This window comes from Rosa chinensis, unplaced genomic scaffold, assembly GCF_002994745.2.
Source record: "Rosa chinensis cultivar Old Blush unplaced genomic scaffold, RchiOBHm-V2 RchiOBHmChr0c29, whole genome shotgun sequence".
NCBI lineage: Eukaryota > Viridiplantae > Streptophyta > Magnoliopsida > Rosales > Rosaceae > Rosa > Rosa chinensis.
The window spans coordinates 150,730-167,953 of record NW_020126840.1 but is presented as its reverse complement, the minus strand read 5'-3'; the positions used below and the strand labels follow the sequence as shown (position 1 = coordinate 167,953).

The window sequence follows — 17,224 nt, the reverse complement described above, 5'->3', positions numbered from 1 at the left end:
TAAAGAAAGTAAAAGAATCTAAAGCGCAAGCAGAAGTAGAATAAAAACCTGAAGCTACGCCAAAGGTGGAAGAGACATGTGAAACCAGGACATGTGCAATACAGGTGCACATTAATAAGTTTCTTGAACACAATTAAAGATAACAAGAAGAATCTGAGTCCAGGAACATTAGATTTGCTCAGGTAGACACCATTTGGAAATATTGTAGATGCCTTCCATGGTGGCTACATAGAGGAGGAGTCAGCCAAGAAATCTAATGATTTCATTACCCTCCTACTGCAGGCATACAACCATGAAAAGGACCTCTTCTTCTTTAGAAAGAATAAATTCAGGATCTCAACAAGAGATATTTCAAAGATCCTAGGACTACCAGCAAAAGGTGAGTTGGTCCCAAAAAGTTGTAAGGGTGCATATCAGTCCGAATTTGTCAAGAAGTTTTTTCCAAACACAGTGAGAATTAACAAGAAAGCTGTGGAGAAAGCTCTGCAAAATGCCATCAAAGACAAGCCAACCATAGAGGAAGGGATTGAGAAGAAGGACAAAAATGTGGCAAGCTTAATCTTGCTGGACTTGTCAATCAAGTTTTTGTTCCCAAATGCAGGGGGAACAATTTCATGGGACTACGTCAAAGCCTACGAAAATTTGGATAAGATTGGATATTATGACTGGGCAAAGGAAGTTGGAAGCTTCTTAAAAAAGTCTATAAAGGCATTGAAAAAGAAGAATTCAAGCAGCTCATATGGTAATACGGGGGCTGCGTTCTAATAATACTGGTAAGTTACTGTCATACTGAAATGTTACTGGTCAAGTAACTGATTATAGTCAAACTGCATGTCACTGACTAAGTTATTATGACTATTTTTTTTTTCTGTGCATGTAGTATTGGTTCTGTCAAAAGACTGGAAAAATCAAGCCAATATCTGGAAGGGAGAACGAAGAGCATGAGATGAGAAAATGGGACATCTAGAGGCTAATACAAAATTGGACAAGCTTTAATAGCTTGAAAAAACTAAATGTAAGTTGTTCTCTGTCAATGAAGTTTTCACTAGCCAAGTAATTATGTTGGTTAAAAGTTACTGATTAAGTCACGGTCACACTGAATGTCAATGGCCAAGTCACACTTCATGTCACTGGCCTTCATAACTGTTGTAAACATGTCATTGATTATGTCACATAGCATGTCACTGACATATGGAACATGTTTCTTTCAGAAAATCTTTGAAAAGCTGAAGGAGGATCGAGAGGAATCAGAATCCGAGGAAGAGGAGAATGGATCAGATGAAGCAAAGATAGCTCCGGGAAGGAGAGGAAAAAGGAGATGATGATCGGAATTCTGAAAAGGAAGAAGACAACCCAGAAGTTGAGGTGCCTAAACAAGAAACAACTTCAGAAAAAAACAAGTGGGAGAATCAGCTCTAGAAAAAGGAGGAGGAGATAAGATGTCTGACTATCGAGAAAGATAATTTGCAGAAAAAACTGAAGGAAAAGGAACATGAACTAATGAAATTCGGGGAGGACATGGAGAATCTGGAGGAACGAAATGCTGCACTTATGACAGAGAATTTGTGCCTTGCATCATCGGTGAAGGAGTTAGAGGCAAAATAAAAGAAATTGGAGCAGATGTTGAGCCCAAAGACTCATACCTCAACAGTAGCTCGACAGCACAACTCCCCACCACCTAGCTCAACAGAAGAGCAAAATGAATTAAATGCAGCTCAATCCAAGGCTGCTGAAAACATAGAAAAGAAAGATCAATCAACTGTTGAGGAAGGTCAATCCCAAGAGATCTTGATAGTAGAAGAATCTGCAACCACAGCAGCTCAATCTCCACCTCACTGCATAGTGCCAGAAGAAACTCAATTGACACCTCCATCACACAAGGACTCACTGTTCCAGAACCCCACAGTTGGCATGCTCACAGTTGAAGAAATGGAAAGACAACTAGACATGTTTCAGATAGTGAAAACTCCTATAGCTGCACATGCCTCTCCACTTCGTACGTTGAGCATAGAGGAAGAGCAGAAGACACCAGAAGAGAACAAAAAGGGCGAGTTAACAATGCGCATTATAGAGCAACATTCCGGTAAAACGGTATCATCAATGGGTCTCTACTCATATGTTGTGAGATTAAAGAATAGGAAAAGAACACAGAAGAAGGACAACATTTACTGGTGGGGGATGTGAAAGCAAAACGAGAGAAAAAAGCAAAGGAGAAGCAAGAGATATTGAGAGCTGCTGAAAAGGAAGAAAAAGAAAAGGAGAAGAAGGCCTCACTGCAACCTACGGAATGTAAAAAGCTAGAAGAGATGCTAGCACAACAGAATTTGGACGGTTTACCAGAGGACGTTCTAGACGTGATAAAAGAGATAGATGTTGCGGAACAAGCACACATCAATGAAGAGCCAGAAGAAAAACAACTCCCTCTTGAGGTCGTAGACTGGGAGAAGAGCAAAGTCAACAATTATATGGACCATGACACCAAGAGGAGAGTGTAGAGATACTAGCAAAATGCACCATCAGGGTAATAATTTAATTAACTTAAAATTCTATTTTAAATTTATTGTAACTGGCCAAGTCATTGTTCATGTAACTGACTAAGTAACTGGCCATGTGAAGTCGCTGGCCAAGTAATTGTGCATGTAGCTGGCGAAATCACTGGCCGTGTAACTGTCAATGTAGCTGCCTTTGTGAAGTCACTGTACATGTAACTGTCCATGTAGCTGGCCATCTAAAGTAACTGGCCATGTAACTGTTCATGTAGCTAGCCAAGTAGCTGGGCAAGTGAAGTCACTGGCCATGTCATTGTTAAAGTAACTGCATATCACAATACATGTTAGTTATACAGTTCATTCTATGCAGAGTGTTCTTCTGGGTAGGCAGGCACTATGGAGCGGAGGTATCCAGACAGGATCTGAAGGACATGATAATGGATGAACCTATAGTAAGCAACTACATAGAATGTTATGGGATTCTGTTGACTGATCAACTATCAGACAAAGAATCACAAGGTCTGGAGGTGCCATCTTTATGCATCCCTTATGCGGGTAAGTACTGGAATGATTAATCTACATTCAAATCAAATCATGTAATTCGTAATAACTTGTCTTCTGTTATGTTTCTTTGAAACAGCATTCCGCAGAAATTAACGTGTATCATACATCTATACTCTGTGAACCATTGTTCCAGAATCTGGCAAGGTCAAACTATATATTCTTCCCAATTCACATGAATCCGGATTCATCATAGACTGCTGATTTTGACAAGAGTTAAAGAACGGTTCCACTATGATCAAAGAAACCGAAAAACCATTAAACTGAAGTTTCTTTCAAAATGTCAAAAAAATGGTATCAACTCTTGCATCATACTAATTTTATATTAATTAAAGAGAGAGAATATTATGATTTGGCTGTGATATTGGAAATGCATATTGAAATGGTAGAGCTTGGATGACAGCAGTCAAAGAACAAGCAGATGACATGCAGACCAAGATTCCGATGAAATCGATGAAAAGAACAGCTCGGAAGAAGAATTGAAACTGATCGAAGTTCCCCTGACTGAAAATAGATAGAAAGCATCAAATGGATCAGGGATAACTATGATGGAAAAATGAAGTGAAAGACATCAAAAGCTACACCCTCACAAGGGAGAAGATCGTAAGTACATAGCTATTAAAAAATGTCTATATCATTAAAGTTCAAATCATTAACTTCAATTTTATGTGAACGAACATATTGGATTGCGGGGCTTTTTGTGTGTACAACATGGAGAAAATATCGAAAAGGAGATAGTTCCAAGCAAACTAACAAAGATGATATTCTGAATTTAGAGCTCATGTGTAAAGTCATTGCAGAAAGTAGGCACAGCTGGAACCGACACATGACGAATTGTAGAAATTGTTTAGGGAATAGGACAGGTTAAAGCTCCTTCAGTACATGTTATATAGTTTAGAGAGCTTCTAAGTACATGTTTTATAGTTTCGGATTGCTTACTATATATAATTTCATTCGCAATGATCTTTTGAAAGCAATTTATCTGCTTAGGTAGTTTCTAAAGTAACTGGCCAAGTTATAGAGAACCTGAATGTCACTGAATGTTCTTGTAATTGTCTTAGTAGCTGTTCAGTCATTGCCATGTACCTGGACAAGTGAAGTCGTTGGCCAAGTCACTATCAGTGTAGCTGGCCATGTGAAGTCGCTGGCGAAGTCACTGTCCATGTAGTTGGTCAAGTGAAGTCGCTGGCCAAATACAGAGATTGCTTCGTATATAAAATTTTTATGCAATGATCTTTTGAAAAGAAATTCATGTCTTAGGCACCTTCTAAAGTAACTGACCAAGTTATAGAGAAATGAATGTCACTAGAATTGGCAACTCTGAATGTCATGGACAAGGTCACTGGTCAAGCTGTAGACTGAAATTAACTGGCCAAGTCACTAGCCAACTCATTAGTCAAATCACTAGCAAAGAAACTTTAGAACTCTAAGTCACTAGAGAAGTCACAGCGAAAATGATATTTCTATTTCAGTTTGCACCGTGCCGCTGCACCGCAAAGGCAGCGTTCCGCTGCCCATTAACCAACCAAAGTTGTTGTGGCTATTTTTTTTTTTAATTTTCATTAATATTTGTAGCCTGTCGTTGCAACGCAACGGCAGCGTTCCACTGTACAATTCTGAAAATCAATCTCTATGAATCTTAGTAGAAGAAACTGAAAAATTAATGCATTAATGCAACATTAATGCATCTTCTGAATTCATAGGACAACTCACTGACTATGTAAATATGAAGGCCGCATATAATTGAGAATGTCATTGTTAAATTCACTACAGTAAGACTTAAGTAACTGCTTAAGTCACAGGCCAAGTAAAAAGAAAACTGAATGTCATTAGCCAAGTCACTAGACAAGTTATTGTAAAACTCAAGTAACTGACCAAGTCACTGATCATGTAGCTATTCATGTAACTTACAATGTATGTAACTGACCATGTAACTAAATATGTAACTAAGCATGTAGCTGAATATGTAACTTACAGAGAATGCTTTCGTATATAAAAGTTTTTATGCAATGATCTTTTGAAAGAAATTCATGTGCTAAGGCACCTTCTAAAGTAACTGACCAAGTTATAGAGAAAATGAATGTCACTAGAACTGGCAACCTGAATGTCATGGACAAGGTCACTAGTCAAGTAACTGTAGACTGAAATTAACTGGTCAAGTCACTAGCTAACACATTGGTCAAATCACTAGCAAAGAAACTTTAGAACTCTAAGTCACTAGAGAAGTCATAGCCAAAATGATATTTCTATTTCAGTTTGCACCGTGCCGCTGCACCGCAACGGCAGCATTCCGCTGCACAATTCTGAAAATCAATATCTATAAATCTTAGTGGAAGAAACTGAAAAATTAACTACTAATCTTGGCCTAACAAGACCTCTAACATCGTCATCCAAGCAAGATAAAATGCAATGAGGTTACGAAGTAAATCTGTGCAGACCCAAACCCAATGAGTGACCAAAGTGCGCAAGACCATCTGCAGCAAAGTTACACTCCCTGTAAACATGCTGAATATTACAAATCCAATCTTCATGCCAAAGTCTCTTGCATTCTGACAACAAACCAGCAAGAGGGTGAGAACCTTCCCACTGGCCATTTATGATATGAGATTCACCATAAGAGCAGAGTCAACTTCAGCAAAAGCCATAATTTGACAAAGTGACTGTAAAAACTAACGTCATGAGTGAAAACATAGAACAACTAACTGTGTCTGTTTCAAATTACCTGTCTAACCCCAGAACTACAAAAATTTATGATTACTACCAGTGGCCGTTATCTAACCCAAGCACGACTATAATGACCATTTTCTGTGAGTTTTCACAATTTCAAACCTCACAGAAACCGCTCAAGATTTTCTCTCCAGCGAAAACAACAGAAAACGACTGATTTTCCTACTCTGTTAACTGGTGGCTAAGCAAGAGTGATTCACCGACTAAGCCACAAATTCTAGGGTTTTAAAATTTACCGAAAATCTGTCCTTGTCAGACAGACGATGGTGAACTCCTCCTCCTCCTTTCATATAATTTTGATTTGAATAGCTTGGGTTTTGTTTGAATTAGGAAAGATATTTCAATTGCATGTGGAGTCTCATGAGAAAATGAATTTGCATGCGAGATTTGTTTGAATTTCATGTGGAATCAGATGAGAAAATGAATTTCCGTGTGAAATTTGTCTAAATTACATGTGGAATCGGATAAGAAAATGGTGAGATTTGTTTGAATTACATGTGGAATTTGATGAGAAAATGCTGATTTCTGTTTGAATTACATGTGGAATATGATGAGAAAATGGTGACTTTTATTTCAATTACATGTGGAATTTGATGGGAAAATGAATTTGCATGTGAGTTTTCTTTCAATTAGATATGGAATCTGATGAGAAAATGAATTTTCTTGTGAGTTTTGTTTGAATTACATGTGGAATCTGATGAGAGAACATTTCAGCGTTTTGTCATTCTTCAATGTCTTTGTAACTGCCCATGTCGCTGCACTAGTCACTGACTATGATCAAGTCATTGGTCAAGTCATTGTTCATGTCACTGTTTATGTCACTATCATTAACATGTGAGTAACTATGTCACTGATTATGTAACTATCAAAATCACTATTGACTTCTCATTTTCGTAACTATTTACATGATTTTTATAAAAGTTCGAGGAAATGGGGCAACAAAAAAGAAAACAAAGAGACTAATCTGAAGAAGAACAATCTGAAGAACAAAGTCCAGAAGAAACAATTGGGGAAAAGTTGAAATAGATAAAATGGAAGAAAGAAAAGAGAGAAAAAAAAGAAAGCAAACAACTGAAGATGAAGAAGAATCAGATCAAAAACAAGTCTGTGGTAAGAACAAGAAGAAGGATAAAAAGAAGAAAAGTGGAAAGGAGAAAAGAAGAAACAAGGAAGAAGAATCAACTGAAGATGAAGAAGAAAGAACTGAAGATGAAGAAGAAACAACGTAGGATGAAGAGGAAACAACTGAACATGAAGAAGAATCTGATGAAGAAGAAGTTAGCGCCAAGAAGAAGAAGAAAATGGATAAAAAAAAAAAGAAAACTGGAAAGCAGAAAGAAGAAACAGGGAAGAAACTGAAGATGAAGAAGAAGTTCATGCCAAGAAGAGAAGAAAATGGATAAAAGGAAGACAAAAAAGAGAGTAGAAAGAAGAAGGAAGAATCTGACAACGAAGAAGATACAAAGGATGATGAAGAGGAAAAAGTCCCAGGGAGAAGGAAAAGATATGTAAAAGAGGGTTCTGTGCAGTATCGCTGCACAATGGTTGCTTTTCTGAAAACAATTTCAGAAAACAAAAATAAGCTGACTGAAGTAGGGATGGCAAAAACTCCAGCAGGGAGGAGCTCCATTGGATACCCGCCCCTAATGGGGAGAGACTTCGGGGACAAATGGGGAATGGGGATAGGGATCCCTCATACCCACTATTTAAAATTGGGGATTGAGCGGGATGGTATTGTGATCCCCATCCCCAAACCCGCCCCAATAATATATACATATATTTAATTTATATATATATATATAAATTTATTTTTTATAATATAAATCAAATATATACATTTACTACTTTACTTTAATAGCTAATTACACTTTTACTTTAATGATGTTTCAACTTTAATGAATTATGATTTATGAATTTAATCATGTTTTAATTTTATTTGTTATACATTTTGATTTTAAAAAAGGCAATATGAGAAAAAAATTATTTTATTTATTAAATTCTTATTGGGGATTTGGGGCGGGTTTGGAGACTTAGTCCCCAGTAGAAATGGGGACAAGGAATTCCCAATATGTTTTATTGGGGATTGGGGCGGGGATGGGGTTGGAGAATGACCCTGGGGATGGGGATGGTATTGTGATCCCTATCCCCAACCCGCCCCATTGCCATCCCTAGACTGAAGGGACTTTAGAGCTGGTGCACAAAACACCCTTTGCAACACTGATAGATGCATTCCATGGAGGTTCAATTAAAGAAAAGGATGCAAAGAAATCAGATGATTTAATCACACTTCTGCTACAACCATACGACAGCGACAAAGACCTTTTTGTGTTTGGGAACAGGAAATTCAGAATGTCAACAAGTGATATATCTATGATTTTAGGAGTGCCGGGATGCGGGTTATCAGTACCAAAGACCAAAGAAGGGGCATACAATTCTGAGTTCGTGACTAAATACTTTGACAAAAAGAAGAGGATCAACAAGGCGGGTGCAGAGCAAGCTTTGAAGAAGGCATTGGCAGATACTGTTAAGTTTATGTCACTGGCAATGTCATTGTTTATGTATTTACCTATGTCATTGATGTTTGTTGTGATATTCATATTCTTAAGCAGCTGTTTGAAAAATAACTAGTTTTCTATTTTTTTTTTTTCCAAACAGTACTGGTTTTGCCACAAGACGGGAGTAGTGCTGCCAATCGCTGGAAGGGAAACCGAAAATCACGGAATCAGAAAGTGGCAATTAAAGACCCTGATAGAAAAGAAAAAAAGGGGATTTCAACACAATGGGAAAGTTGAAGGTATGTTAATTTGATGTAGAAAAACTGGGTCACTGGTCTTGTCACTGGTCCTGTCATTATTTATGTCGCTGTCATGTTCAGTGTAATTGTTGTAGCGTTCCAACTAGTCAGGTCACTAAGCAAGTCATTGACTATGTCACTGCACATGTTACTGTTATTTGGTCATGTCACAGTGCAACTTCCCATGTCACTGACAAGTTTTTGTAATTTTGGTTCAGAAAATCTTTAATAAAGTTAAAAAGATGCAGAGCAAGATGATTCTGAGTCTAATACAGACATAGAAAGTCAAGAAAAACAAAATGATGGCAAGAAGAAAATGTTGAAAAGAGAACCAGTGGAAACATAGAGAAGGAGACTGCATGGAATGATATACAGAAGAAAGAATTAGAGAAAAATCTTCAGAAAAAGGAAGAAGAACTAAGAGATGTGGAAATAGAGAAAAAGGGCCTGGAAGAAAAAATAAGGAAATTGGAGAAAGAACTGGAAACAAGAGAAAAGAAAGCTGACCACATTAACAATGAGAAGATGGAGACAGACATAGGAAGAACGACGAAGAGAAGAACGAATTACAGAGAAAGCTGGAGAGAATGGAAGAAGAGCTAAGTGCTTTGAAAAAGAAGTTGACGAGAAAGAAAAAGAAATTGGCAGAATAAATGAAGAGAAGGAGGATGTGTTATTGGAAAATGCGGTGCTGAAAATGAGAAAGCCTCCCTGAATTCAAGAGTGAAGAAATTGGAGAGAATAGTGATGGCACTAACTGAGAAGTTTGAGTCGCCAATAGCACGTCCAGGTGATGGTAACGACTCAACTCCTCCTCCCCCACCCCTAGTTTCCCTCCGCCAAAATCAAAGGCCCCTCAGGACAAGCCAACTGACAGCAAGAACTCCAAGAACACAAAACTCAAGGTGGTATTCAGGGAACTCAGTCACAACCTGCCTACTCCACAGCAAGTGCATCTGAGATGACATCTGCTGCACCACACTCAACTGACCGAGGATATCAGTTTCCACTTCAATGCCTCGCCCAAGTAGCTGCACAGATTCATTGACCAACCTCTCCTGAGGTTAAATTGGGAACAACAGAAGATGCTTGCACACCAAATACTGCTTGGATTAATGCATTGTTTGAGTTTCCACCTGCGGCCACGTTACGATCTCCACCTCCTCAAAAGTCAGTTTGGAAGATATGCAAGCAGACCCGCATAAGTATCAGATCATTATATGACCAGAGGTTCAACCTATTTTTGATGTTGAACCAGTCAATTACATTTCTCCTACAGAACAGATGACAAGAGCTGAGTTCACCATGCCAATTTTAGAGGACATATCAGGGCAGGACTCAGAATCTATTGGCCTCTATTCATATGTAGTTAGGATGAAGAGAAAGGAGAGAGTGCAAAAAAAAAGATATTTTCTAGTGGGTTGAGGTGAAAGAGAACAGGCAAAGGGCAAAAATGACCAGAATCACAGCAATGAAAAAGAAAAAAGGACAGACAGCTGAACAGCAACCAGAGGAGGAAATGATACATGATTTGACGATTCATGTGGATGATGAGGAAGAAACAGAAAAAAAAACGAAATTGAAGTGATAGATTGGCAAAAGCTACAACTGTACAAGCTACTTGACAACCCAACTAAAAGCAAATTAGAGAAGTATTGGAACAAGGCAGAACAAAGGTAATGTTTCATGTTACAGCTCACAAGCTAGTGACTTCACTTGCCATGTAGCTGGCCTAGTAACTGGCCAGGTCACTGTCAAAGTCACTGGCCACATCATTGGCCATTGAAAGTCATTGGCTAAGTCACTGGACTAACACCGTTCTATGTTATGCAGGGTATATTCTGGGAGGGAAAAGAGGCAGGAAGCGAAATCACAAGGGCGGATGTCAAAATGTTCATCAGCGATCAAACAATAGCAAACAATTGGATTGATTGCTATGGGGAAGTGTTAAAGGATGAACTGCAGATGAAAAATTCACAAAGTTTGGGAAGATCCGCTTTTATGCATAGCATGTGTTGGGTAAGTATGACGAGCACTTTCTGTAAACATTGAATGCTTATCTCTCATTATTTTTTTATTTATAACTCGTTCTATGTTTTCTTTTCTGTTTTTTTTTAAATAGTATTGAGAATATATTTAACTGTAAGAAACCTGCATCAATACTTGTGTGAGCCGCTGTTCCAAAACCTGGGAAAATGCAGAATGCTTTTCTTCCCAATTACCCATAATGAAAAGAATTTCACCACACGCTCTTGGTCCTTGACAAGGACATACCGCAATGGCTGCATTTTGATTCAATGAAACCAAGAAGAGCAAGAACAGGGGAGTGCTTTAAAAATATAAAAAAAATTGGTAAGAAACTTCTTACTGACCATGTAACTTACCATGTAACTATCGCTCACTAACCTGTACTGAACAGAGACATAACCAGTGAACACACTGGCCAGTGAGGTCACTGGCAATGTCACTTCCTTTTATTGATAGGAGCATAAATGCGACGAATAACGTGTGAAATCCCTTACACTTTTCTTAGCTATTTCCTTTAAAAAGTCAGTTTTAACTTTGTTTTCTTTTTAGGTAGTTCGTGGAGTGATTCAAGAGAAATAAGAGCTGAAAGGGAGCAATGGAGCCATGGATAATGAAGTACTGATCCAAAGGACCAAGTTTGATAGCCATTTGGCCAGAAATTACAAGGGAAGTCCACGGAAATCGTTGTGCAAAACAGTTGCTGCAAAGCAGAAACTGCAGTTTCAGAATCAGCCTTCTGGGAACGGTTTTGAGGAGCAATTCTTGCATCATTCCAGCGGCATCTTTACAGAAAGGGCCAGCGATACTTGAAGAAATAATGTTTACTTCAACAAGAGCCAAAGAACTGGTCAAAAGTGTCAACGAGGCAGTAGGAAATCAAAGTCGAATTCTTCCCGATAAGGCAGAAACTGTCAGCTTTTCACGAAGCTTTTTGGGAGATCTTTTCCGGCAATTTTATTGGATTTTTTCCAGAAGGTTATTGATCTAGGTGATATGATATCATAGAACACGTGGGAGTCAAGAACCATCCAGAAACTTGTCAAGACGAAGTCGTTCCTTGTCCAAGAAGGAAGCTTCAGAGACAGAAATTGAATCCTAGTCAAAACAGGGCATTTTGGCCGAGATTCTTCTTTGGACGGATTTCCAGGCATTTTTGGAAGGTTATTGCTGCTTCAAATATGAAGGAGAGTCCTAGAATGATTCCTCAAGATTTTGGGAAGATTATTAAGGCTTGAAAATCATTTAATTATGCACCAAGTAGAGTAATCGTCAAGCAACTAGGAGAGGCTTTCAAAGCAGAATTGGAAAAGGAAACTTCGGCTGTGTATTCTATATATAGAGGCTCTGACCACGTTGAAGAGAACCATCCTACAGCGCCATCTCTGCTCCCAACCCTAGCACACAAAGTCAAAAATTCCCAAGTATTCAAGAAGGAAAACCGTGCACATCACCATCCACTTCCATCAAGCTTCTGCCGTGACTTGTCTTGGAGGAGTGCCTGCATCTAAGGATGCCTAAAAGTGAATTCGTGGCTCTCATACTTTGCTCTTTACGGTTTTATCCTCTTGTAATCGAATACTCATGTTTTTAATTGTTGAATTTAAGACGATGTGTGGCTAGTTACTTTTGTTAGGGGCGAGGTTTGAAGCCCCAATTATGTAGAACATATGTTTGTTTAAATTTAGTTTCTTGATCTGTGGTGTGGATTGGTTGTTTATCTCTGATTGATTGAAAACTTTTACATGTGTTTGTTTTATGGTGGCCAACATAGGATTTATGCATGTAATTGGAGCTAGGTTTAGAAAATAATTCACCTAATCATCTTGTTTCTAATCCACAAGTATGCAAGGCTTTGAACAAAAGTTGATGTTTTAAACAACTAGAAGAGCATGCTAGGTAGGCGTTCCACACTAGACTGCAACTCTATAATCAATCGTTTCCATGAGATCTTAATGCTTCAAATATGTTGACACTATATGTGTTGTTGATAGGATAGCATTCTATACCTTGATTGCATGTTTGATAGGCTTAGCTATTGTGCGTTCACATAGACTAAGTAATTAGGGAAACATTAATAAGGGACATGATCTGCTCCGACTTGTTTCTTGGTTGATTTCTGTTCACACCTTAGTAATTGAAACTAGGTTAACTTAACATTGTTCGAAAATAATTGGTGGTGGATTTCCGAGTCTCTAACGTCTTCTCCATATTGTTTTTCAACTTAAAATCGAAATTGCTTTCTTTTTTTTCCTTTAATTTTCGTAAACCCTAAAACCCCAAAACATTTATTTTCTTCTTTTCATTTTCGTTTCTCCTACTTTCATTCTCCTTATTCTACGTTTGTTTTCTTTTCTTTTAGTTAGTTTCTTGGTTGTTTGATTTGTGTTCTTTGATTAGTTTAGATTAGTTTATTTTTAATTTTCTTTGTGATTAACTAGTTACCCTCAATCCCTGGCTTGAACGATCCCTGCTTACTCTATATTGCTGACGACTACATCTTGCAGGGTTAAGTTGAGCGCTTAATTTTAGCATATCAATTTTTGGCGCCGTTGCCGGGGATTGAAAAATACTTATTTTTCACATTCACATTGTTTGGTTTATTTTTTTATATTTTGATTTTCAGGATTTTACACATTCTTTTGCTATATATTAGTAACTTAAATTTCTGTTTTGTTTTTCAATGTGGCATCAATCTTACGAGGTGTGTTCCATATGCTCCATAGTTGGTCATTCTACGGAGACATGTCCAAGCATCCAATATCAAGGATACTATGATCAAAATACCATGGTTGGAGGATTTCATGACAACCAAGGGCATTGGAATAATTATTATTCACCTCGATACAATCCGGCATGGGATAATCCTCCTTACTCTTCGTGTTATGACGATCCAAACGTGCAACAAGGATCTTTCAATGAGTTCGAAGATTCTCCATATTCATACCATGACTATTGGCCACAAGCCCCACCTCCTCAAAACTCAGGTATGTCTAATAATGATGATGAGATTATTAAGGAACTAAATGCTGCTACTCAAGCTTTGATTCAGGGACAACAAGCTTCAGATGCTTCTTTTCAAGATTGGATTCAGGAAAAGCAAGCTCTTGATGATGAGCTTAATATCTCAGGAGCACCCTTCTAAACCGATGGCAACTTTAGGGGAGCTCCCAACAACTACGCACTACTAGAATTATGCCATCAGACATCACCATTATTAAATCGGTGGGAATTGCACGCGATGTAAAAAATACATCCTAACATCGGTTTATGAAATATCGATTTCTATTGTGATTATAAACATCGTCGTTAAATTAACCGATGTGTAAAGTCTCGTTCAAAAATTTTGAAAAAATGCGGAGGGACTAACTTTCAAAGTTTAAGAGACGCGGTGACCAAAATTCATTCCCCCAACACTTGGGTTTTTTTTTTCACTTTGAAAGTTTCGAACCCTAATGAATAGATCTCACTTTGACTTCAGCTCCTCCTTCTTCGCGTTCCCCACCTTAGCTCATTCTCCTCCTCCATCTCCGCCTCCGACCATCACCTATCTTTCTTCTCCTTCTCTCTCGCTCCCTTGTCTTTCCAAACCCTACTCTCTCTCTCTCTCCCTCTCCCTCTCTCTGTGTCTCCGAATCTCACATTCTCTCTCTAAAATCCTCTCAGTCTCTCTCTGAAATTGACGGAGATGAAGTCTATCTGCGCCACAATTTCTTACGGGAGACGATGGAGTCGCCCCAGTCGCCAACCCTAGTCCGACAAGCTTCCGTGAAAGCATAAAGCCTCCAAGGAGAACGAGTCTCCACCTTCAGATCTCCTCTATACAGCCTTGGATTCGATGTCCTGTTTTCATTCAAGTTTTATCATTTTTGTTGTAAAATTGTTCAGTATTTTTGTAATTATTTGTTTCGTGGCTTGCGCAGAGAAGAAGGGCGAAATTTACATAAGACTGATCAGAGAGAGAAGGAGAGGAAGGGGACGGGAAGAAGAAAGAAATCTGGGTAATTGGATGAGCACCTGGCTTTTTTGAGTTTTTAATTCATAGTTTCTTCTGGGTTTTGTGGTTTGATGCTCGGTTGTTTTGTGTGTTTTATGTTTTTGTTTGTATTTCATGTTCACGTCTTCAGATTAACGCTTGCAAATCAAATCGTCAAGGTAAATTCTTTTTCCAAACTCTATTTGATTTGAAGTTTGGGTCTTTGTTATCCAAATTCTGTTTGTCTCCAAGAAGCACATTTGATATGGAATTTGCTTTTAATCTTCGCTTATATTCAGATTTCAGAGGCACATTCACAGAGAAAACCCATGTAGGTATTCGAGCTTTGTTGGCTATATATCTTATTTTTTTGTCGAAGTGGGTTCATTTGGCTTTGTTTATTGAGGCTTACCTGACATAGGTTTCTAGGTTTTTGTGGCTAGAGATCTGAAATTGTGGGTTTGATACCTTGGTTTTGGATAAGGAATGTCGAAGTACAGAGAGGTAAAGAAGATGAATTTTTGTCTTTTGAATTATTGAGATAGAATGATATTATTCATGTTGTTGAGATGGTTAAGTGGTATATGTGAAATCTGCCGGGTCTAGAAGCACAACTATACTGTGAAATCTACCATATAACCCCTCCTTTCTCTATTGAATTGGGTTTGTCAAACTTATCAATAAAGCAACAAAATTTTGACCCCAATTGAGTTTGAGTAGACCAATTAACCTACAGATTGAACTTGTGCACTCTTTGTAGGTTTAAGGGTAATACTTGACTACTTGAGTTTGAGTTATTTGATTTATTCCAACCTTATTGTTGGTATTCTGAAGTCTCATTATTAGTTATTATATATTACTCAATGTAACATTGAGTAATGACCTTCCCTAGCCTTGACTTTTCGGTGAGACCAAGAGAGCGAGAGAGATTGGGGGGACAGGGGAGAGTCAAAATATATAATGGGTTAGATAATGTGCTCCAAAAAGCCATGAGAAATTCTTGTTCTTTTGAACACATGATCATCAGAGTGGTGATGTCGGAAAACTCACCATCAGATTTCAACCATTATATTCATGTGGTCTGTCCTTCCTCGCCATCCTCTGTCATTGTACATTAGTGTTCTTCATCAACGATAATGGTTTTATTTGCTTCATTTCTCGGAGATCTAAAACCCTTGAATTCCTTTTTTTTCTTGTTTTTCATTTTAGGTGGACCTTTATCCCTAGTTTTACATTCAGCAGGAGGATGGCTTGCATGTCTCTACATGGAAGAATATGGGAAATCAGATATTTCCTTGTTATTGACTCTTGGAACCCCCCCAGTAGGTTATTAAATTTTTTCATGATAAGTTCTTGCTAAGAATTCTGGATCCCTCTGATCGTGTCTTTGAGGGCTGCTTGCTTACTGATAACATGTTATATTATCTTATGTGTTTCCATCGACAAAAGCTTAATTCAAATTTCTTCCTGATGTATAATTGTCACCTATATTCTGTGCAAACCACGGGGTTATTGATCAAACAAGGGGACTCCTGTATTATGTTGAAAAGAATTGCTCAAAAGCTGTTTACACTCCTGAACGGAAATATGTATGTATCGCTGGGAGGTAAAATTCAAATTGTTCCTGTTTGGTGCTCTCAGATTTGCTTGTGTTCTTATATGAATGGATATACTTTATGAAACCATCTCCACTTTTGGGTAAATTAATTGGTTACTGTATTATACATTGTAGTAGTCTGTATTCATTGCTACTGCTCCATTAGAAGATCTTGCAGCATTATATAAACTAGATGAGGGTAACTAGATATGTTGGACAGTACACCACCTATGAATGGCACTACTCACACACACACACACACACACACATATATATTCTTTTTTTGTATTGGTAAGAATCAATAAGCAACACTCTTGAGATCTTGATTGTGGTAGACCTCACAGAATGTAAGACACCATCAAAGAATATGAGTGCACTTACTCTTTTAGTTGCACCTTGAATTCAATAGTGGCTTGAATGCAAACTGCACCGATCTAAATGGGCCATAAATATGTAAAATACAGGTATCTCCAAGGTGCTCTCTTATTTGGCAACTCAAGTGGAAGTGTTGATTCTGCAATTCCAATAGAGAGTTTAGAACCCTCATCAGAGGTTGCTGTTATAAATGATGTGAGCACTTCAACATCAACCACACCCACTTTGCGTGCACGCTTCGTGGGGCAAGGGTATAAGCAGGTAAAACCCAATCGTCTCAGCATTTAAGCAGTTACTTCAAATTAAAATAACATGATTCAATATCATTTAGAATCCAATTGGTTGATATTCTTATGGCACTTATTGTTTTCTGATGTTATGCCCTTGTCATACATATTATGTAAGCTGAGCCTCATGGTTGCAGACCAAATTCTCATAATGCATACCATTTTTCTCAGGTTTGTGGGCAGGTAGATGATATATATATATATTCAAAGAAACCCTGCAGTAGCATCAAAGTGCCTAAGCAATGGAGCAACTGCTAGCAGTTCCATGTCATCTACTGCCTCATCGGAAGTGACGGAATCTGAATACTTTAGTCCTTCAAAACAAGAAGTCATATATATATATATTTTGTGAACTGTCAATGATGATGATTTTGGACAAAATCCCCAATATAT

The 17,224-nt window shown here is 38.0% G+C and overlaps 1 long non-coding RNA gene across 2 annotated transcripts; it reads left to right on the top strand.

The window, feature by feature from the left end:
* Window positions 1–16,090: 16,090 nt before the first annotated feature.
* On the top strand, window positions 16,091–17,023 carry LOC112181342. 2 transcript variants are annotated; one of them, XR_005804299.1, is made up of 3 exons: window positions 16,091–16,161; window positions 16,634–16,805; window positions 17,003–17,023. It is a non-coding gene; the product is annotated as an uncharacterized LOC112181342 (long non-coding RNA). The 2 variants fall into 2 exon arrangements; XR_002928802.2 differs by having other exon boundaries at window positions 16,096–16,178.
* The last annotated feature ends 201 nt before the right edge of the window (window positions 17,024–17,224 follow it).